This window comes from Canis lupus, chromosome 15 (genome assembly GCF_003254725.2).
Source record: "Canis lupus dingo isolate Sandy chromosome 15, ASM325472v2, whole genome shotgun sequence".
Lineage (NCBI taxonomy): Eukaryota > Metazoa > Chordata > Mammalia > Carnivora > Canidae > Canis > Canis lupus.
The window spans coordinates 46,006,466-46,013,691 of record NC_064257.1 but is presented as its reverse complement, the minus strand read 5'-3'; the positions used below and the strand labels follow the sequence as shown (position 1 = coordinate 46,013,691).

Genomic DNA, 7,226 nt, shown 5'->3' with positions numbered 1-7,226 from the left:
TTCCGCTTCCGCCCCCGCTGTTTGAGGGTGCTGATTCGTCGACAGCGCCAAACTGGGCCCACCCCATCCGGCTCACTGTACCCTCTCTGATTGGTCATTTGCAGGGGGCGGGGCTGCAGAGAGGCGTAGCAAGGTTAGTAGGATGGAAAGAGAGGAGGGGGACGCAAGTTGTTGGAGTTGGTACCTGGGGGCCCAGTGGCCCGTGAACAGAATTCTGGAAGCTGTAGGGATTGTTTGAAAAGACTTGAGGAAGACCTCCTACATTCTTCTGTTGACTGTATTCCAGCATTAAGAGAGCCTGGGTAAGACCTAGAACTGAGCCTTTTATCTGCGCGCATCTCCGATTCTCTCTGGCGGTGGATGGGGCAGCCCGCTGGAAGAAGTCCGTGAAGAATCCGAAGCGTCCTCCTCGTTTTCTATCAGTTGTTAGAATCTAGGGGAGGGCTGTTACTTCTGGATCCTGCAGAACATTCTAAAGGTAGCTTAATTTTAGAAGCAACAGCAGATAATTAATATCCCTTCTGCATTCAGAACTTGTGTTAAACACTCTCATGTGTCTAAGTTTCAAAAGGTTTTGACATTCCAACTGACAGACTTTTTGTGTACTTACAGCTGTTAGCTAAACCTATAGAACACATGGCAAGTAGGATCTTAAAGCCTTTCAAAACCACTAAAGCAAACAAATATCTAACTGATCGATTATATATATATATATATATATATATATATATATATATATATATATACAAAAGTGTCCTACATTGTAATTCTCATTTTCTTAGGGGCAGGCATTGTACTAAATTCTTTACCTACATTATATCAGTTGATCTGTACCAAAATCCAGAAAGGCAGGCAGTTTTCCACGTTACAGATGAGGAAACAGGTTCAAGTGGTTTGGTCATTTGCTTTTGCTCTTTGAGCTACTTAGTGCTAGAGCCGGAATTCTAACCTTGGTGCCTTGACTCCAGAAGCACTGCTAAGCAGTGACCTGTCAGCACCTGCCACCTGAGAATTTCTGACTAATGACTCCGTGGACAAGAAGACCTGAGTATTGAGTGCAGCCAGCTTAGAATTCTCACAGAGGCACTGAGGGAGTGTTATCTTCCCCTTGTCATCTGTCCTAGCCAGATTCTGGAGCTGGATTTCTGCACCCATCTTCCAAGTCCTTAACATCTCCGTTTTCCAACCTGGCTTCTTTTAATATGAACTGCTTTCTTAAAGGGAAATAGGCCTTTTGTTTTTTCTTCCTAGGGTAGTCTACAAAATTACGATAGTTGTTTATTTCCTGGCCATTAAATTAATGCATATTCCATTGTTAAATTTCAGAAAATAGAAGAATGAAGAAAAGTAACCCTTATTCTACAACCAAGTATAACCACTACTTACTTTTTTGGGACACAGTATATATATCTTCCTTGGATATACCGCACACACAGATGGCCTCTGTGCTTTCAGCCATAGTCGTTGCCACCTTTAATAGTCTTCCTCATTCTTGCACATGAGCAAACTTTTTTCACTCAGTGGATGAAACCTTCTGTGACATTTCCCCCTGTATCCTTACAGCATTCATGCTGTATTATAATTACTTATTTGTATGTCTTTTAGACCCATGTTCCTAGGAGCAAGCTAAAGTTCTAGAACTATTAGAATAAATCAAGAGATGGAAGAGACCAGAATGTCAGATGCACAAGTGGTTTTACATACCAGTTTGTGAACTGGGGTTCAACTATGGGGAAGTTTCTGCAGATTAGCAGAGAAATGAGAAAAAAAAATATATAGTGAGTTTTCATTTAGTAAGACTTACTCTTAAGGATTGTGCTTTATTTTGAAATTGTCCATTCTTTTATGTGATGATAGCTATAGAGCAGTTGTTTTCTAAATATTTTTCCTAGGAAAATAAAATGTTGGTAACTATATTTGCCCCCATCTGGTTTATTTTATTTCTGAAATTTTTCTTGGTTCATGAAATCCTAAAGTCTAGCAATCACTGATATAGACAATGGCCACCAATTTCAGCAATCATAATGCTGAAATGATCCAAATCTACTTGCTTTACTTGCTATAGGTATTCTCTGTATTCTTTCTGGATATGACTTAGCCTAAGCCTGAGGGTGGATCTGAACTTCTCAGTGTTTGGAAAATAAGAAATGGTTGTAACTGGCAGATGGTATACGGCCAAAAGTAAGATATTAGTCATTCTGGATGCAGTTTATATAGATAAAACAAAGTTTCTGTTTGTTACTGTAGTATATGAAAATAAGTAGATGGAATTTTGCCATCCATGAAAGATGTGTTTGGGTTAGTCTGACTTAAAATAATGAGTTAATAAAATTCACTTTGAGGGACCCTGGGAGGTGGGCACTGTTAGCTCTTTGGCATATATCTCTATATCTCTCTATATGGTAGTTTTAAAATAGGACTACAACTTCTTTGATGTCCTTTCCATAGAAAGGTATACCTTGTGTCCCCTCCCCTGAAATCTGGTTGGGCTTATGATTGACTTATACAATGGAATATAGTGAAAGTGATCATAATCACCATATGTGACTTCAGAGGCTAGGTCATAAAAAGCCATACAACTCCATATTGCCTATTGAAACACTTATTTTGGGAACTCTCAGCCATCGTGTAAGAAGTCTGACTACCTGTGTCTGGTGTGCTGTGAAAAGCCCGTAACTATAAGGAGACTCCTTGAAATACTCTCATTTGACAGTCACAGCTGAGCCCAGCCCTCCAGCTAGCTCAGGTACCAGGTACATGAATGGAGAATCAGATTGCAGCTCTCGGCCATTTGAGCCACTCTTCAGCTAAGGCCATAGACTTGTGGACCAGAAGCGAGCCATTTCTGCTCTCTGACCTAGTTCCTGACTTGAAGAATCAATGGCCTTAGAAGAATTGAGAAAACAAGACACAGACTGGGAGAAATATTTGCGAAAAATACAGCTGATAAAGGACTATTATACAAAATGTATAAAGAGCCTTTAAAACTCAACAATAAGAAAATAACTCATTAAAAAAATGGGCCAACTAGCTTAACAGACCTCACCAAAGAAGATAATACAGATGTCAAATGAGTATATACAAAGAGAACTCTACGTCATATCATTAGGGAAATGCAAAGTAAAACAAAACGACCACTACACACCTATTAGAATGGCCAAAATCCAGAACACTGACAACACCAAATACTGGTGAGGATGTGGAGCAAAAGGATTCTCATACTTTGTTAGTGGGAATGCAAAATGGTGCCACCACTTTGGAAGATAGTTTGTAAGTTTCTTATAAAATGAAACATATCCTTACCATGTGATCTAGCAATTGCACTTGTTACTATTTACCCAAAGGAGGTGAAACCTTATGTCCACACAGAAACCTGCACATCTGCGTTTAAATCACCTTTACTCATAATTGACAAAACTTAGAAGCAACTTGGTAGACAAGTGGATTAATAAACAGTGGTACATTCAGATGATGGAATATTATTTAGCACTGAAAAGAACTGTGCTATCAAGCTATAAAAAGACATGGAGGAAACTTAATACTACTAAGTGAAAGAAGCCAATCTGAAAAGGCTACACCTTATGATTCCAATGATGTGTCATACTGGAAAAGACAAAACTATGGAGACAGTAAAAAAAATCAGTGGTTGCCAGATGGGGACAAGGGAGAGATGAATAGGCAAAGTATAGAGGATTTTTAGGGCAATGTAAATATTCCATATATTATGATGGTGAATATAAGTCTCTATGCTTTTGTCCAAATCCACGAATGAACTCTAAGGTAAACAGTGGACTTTGGGTAATTTTGCTGTCTTGATGTAGATTCATCCTTGGTAAAACGTGTACTCTTCTGGTGAACAATACTGATAATGGGAGAGGCTGTGCATGTGGGGGGACAGTGGTTATATAGGAATTCTCTGTGCCTTTTGCTCAATTTTGTTGTAAATCTAAAACTCCTGGGAAAGCAATAAAGTCTTAAAAAGAATCCGTAAACATAATGAAAATTAATGTTTTACTTCTCTGTTTAGGGTTGTTATATGTCTGTGCCAGTGACAAGATAACTGGAACCATGTCCTTTGTCTCTGTAACTATGTATACTCTACTGATTTGAAAAAGGCTTCTTGTTTAATGCCTTTTAAAAAAAAAGATTATTTATTTATTAGAGAAAGAGAGAGAGAGGCAGAGACACAGGCAGAGGGAGAAGCAGGCTCCATGCAGGGAGCCCGATGTGGGACTCGATCCTGGGTCTCCAGGATCATGCCCTGGGCTGAAGGCAGCGCTAAACCACTAAGCCACCAGGGCTGCCCAGGCTTCTTGTTTAAAATGAATTTTTGTGTAGAGCTGATTTTAAGCCTAGATACAGTGTCTTGGGCAGCCTGAGTGATTTAAAGGTTGCAAATGCAGGGAAGGGATATGAGCAGGTCCTTATATTATGCTTGATTCTGTAAAGTGTCATTTTTTTCTCCTCCCCCAAAATGGGAGGGAAAATAGCCTACTGTGTACCAAATGAATGGAGAAGATAAAAGTGGAACAAACTGTAATATCAAACTTTAAAATCTGAACTTTGAAACTGAGTATTCTTGCCCATTAAGTGTCAGCTTTACCTACCCATTGTTCAGACTACATTTTAAGCTTCACTGAAGACACCATGATTTATTTTTCATTTCTACCTCCTCTCCATCTATGATAGGTAAAGCTCTGCATACTTATATGTATTACCAGATTTCTACATATATGTCTGTCTTTATTTTTATTTTTTTATTTTTTTTATTTATTTTTTTTATTTTTATATTTTTAAAGACTTTATTTATTCATGAGAGACAGACACACACACACACACACACACACACACACACACAGGCAGAGGGAGAAGCAGACTCCCTGCCAGGAGCCTGATGTGGAACAACTCGATCCCGGATCCCGGGATCACGCCCTGAGCTGGAGGGAGACACTCAACCGCCGAGCCACTCAGGCATCCCATATGTCCGTCTTTATATACCTTTTGACCTCATCTTCAAGATACTTCTCTCAAGTTTTTTTTTTTTTTGGTTGCACTTACAAGTTTTGGTAAATGTAACCAATAAATGAAATGTGAAATCTTTTTAACGTTCATATTAAAATAAAAATGAATTATAATGACTTGGACAAAAAAATTTCTAAGTATTTCATGTCATTTTCTTCATTTTGTTTAGTGGATCTTATGATTCAGAGCAAACTATGGCCTGCAACCCAATTGTGGTCTGCAGTCTATTTCTGTATGGCTCATGAGCTAAGAACTGTTTTTGCAATTTTTTTTTACTGTAGTAAAATAACATAATGTAAAATTTACTGTTTAACCATTTTTAGGTGTATAGTTCCATGGCATAAAGTACTTCATGTTGTTGTTGCAAAACTGTCATATTGTTGCAAAACTGTCACCACAGAATCCATGGGGGATTTTTTTCATTGTCCCAAACTGAAACTTTGTATCTATTTGACACCAACTGTCCGCACCCCCCACCCCGCCCCAGTTCCTAGTAATCACTCTCCTACTTTCTGTCTCTATGAATTTGTTCTAGGTACTTCATGTAAGTGAAGTCATTAGTATTTGTCCATTTTACATCTGGCATATTTCACTTAGTGTAATGTTTTTTAAGGTCCATTCAGTTGGTATCAGAACTTTCTTAAGGCTGACTAGTATGCTGTTGTATGTGTATACTACATGTTGTTTCTCCATTCACCTGTCAGTGGGCATTTGGGTTTCTATTTTTTGCCTATTGGAATATTGTTGCTGAACAGTGGTGTACATACTTTGACCTTTTGACCCTGACCATGGAGTCCTCCTTTCTATCCCCTAATGGTGTCCAGTGCTGCTCTGTGTACTAGTATACAAGGGGAAATGGGGAACTGTTATTTCAGTGGGTACAGAGTTTCAGTTTTTCAAGATATAATGGGATCTGGAGATCAGTTGACAACAATATGAATGTACCCACTGCTTTCAATTGGCTCTTACATTTTTAGAGTTGTTAAAAAAATAAATAAAAGTATCTGGCCTTTTACATAAAAAGTTTGACAACCCCTCATCTATAGTAAATTCTAAAACTTCTATAATGGACTTTTATTGCTGACTGAATCTCAACATAAAGTTCATTTTTTCACTAAAGAAGTATTTAATTTTTTAAAAAGATTTTATTTATTTATTCATAAGAGACACAGAGACATAGGCAGAGACACAGGCAGAGGGAGAAGCAGGCTCCCAGAGGGGAGCCTGATGTGGGCCTCAATCCCAGGACCCCAGGATCACAACCTGAGCCAAAGGTAGATGCTCATCCACTGAGCCACTCAGGTGCCCAAGAAGTATTTAGATTTTAGTAGACTTTCTCATACTAAGTATTTGTAGAACTCTAGTTATTTAGTCCCCAAACCAACATTGAAAAATCAAAGTTTTGTTTTTGTTATTAAGAGAAAGATTTCTGATTTACAAGCAAGATTCATTGATTTTGAAGAGATCCTGCAGTAAATTCAGAGTAATAGAGCACAAAGGTTCCTTTCTTTACAGCCAGGATAGAATGAAAGAAAGGCCCTACTAGGTATAACTGGTTATAACTACCAACTGGGTAGTAGATATATTAGGTATAACTAAGCATATAGAGGCTGGAGGTGCTGTCCTTTTTACTTTTGCTCTTCTTTTCTTTCTTTCTTTCTTTTTTTTTTTTTTAAGATTTTATTTACTTATTCATGAGAGACACACAGAGAGAGAAAGGCAGACCAATAGGCAGAGGGAGAAGCAGGCTCCATGCAGGGAGCCTGATGTAGGACTTGATCCCAGGACCCTGGGATCACGCCCTGAGCCAAAGGCAGACGCTCAACCGCTGAACCACCCAGGCGTCCCTTGCTCTACTTTTCTGATTCTACTCTGGGTAACCTATGTCTTTTGAACCCTAGAATGTCCATAAGACAGACATTCCCATATTTTCTTGTTTTATAGAACTGTTAAAATCTCTAATTTTTTCTTGGTGCCCTTGAGCCTAAGAAATACTGCATAGTTCCATTTATTATGTAATTAGGACCAAACAACCTAATTGTAAACATTCATAAAATGTCTTGTGGATGTTTCTGTGTTTCAAAAATTAAAAATATCCTGTGGTGCCTTGTGAATTCACTCCAGCATCCCATGCCCCTGAGCAGAGTTCGGGAATTGCTGTTTTAGGGTCTTCTACCTGTGTTTCTAACTTGAATTTGCTTTTG

General features: G+C 38.6%; 1 long non-coding RNA gene across 1 annotated transcript in view; it reads left to right on the top strand.

The window, feature by feature from the left end:
• Window positions 1-3: 3 nt before the first annotated feature.
• Window positions 4-7,226, top strand: part of LOC112654664 (uncharacterized) — a 126,043-nt gene continuing 118,820 nt past the window's right edge. The window contains exon 1 of the long non-coding RNA XR_007402324.1: window positions 4-478. This is a non-coding gene — a long non-coding RNA (uncharacterized LOC112654664). The remainder of the gene's footprint in view (window positions 479-7,226) is intronic.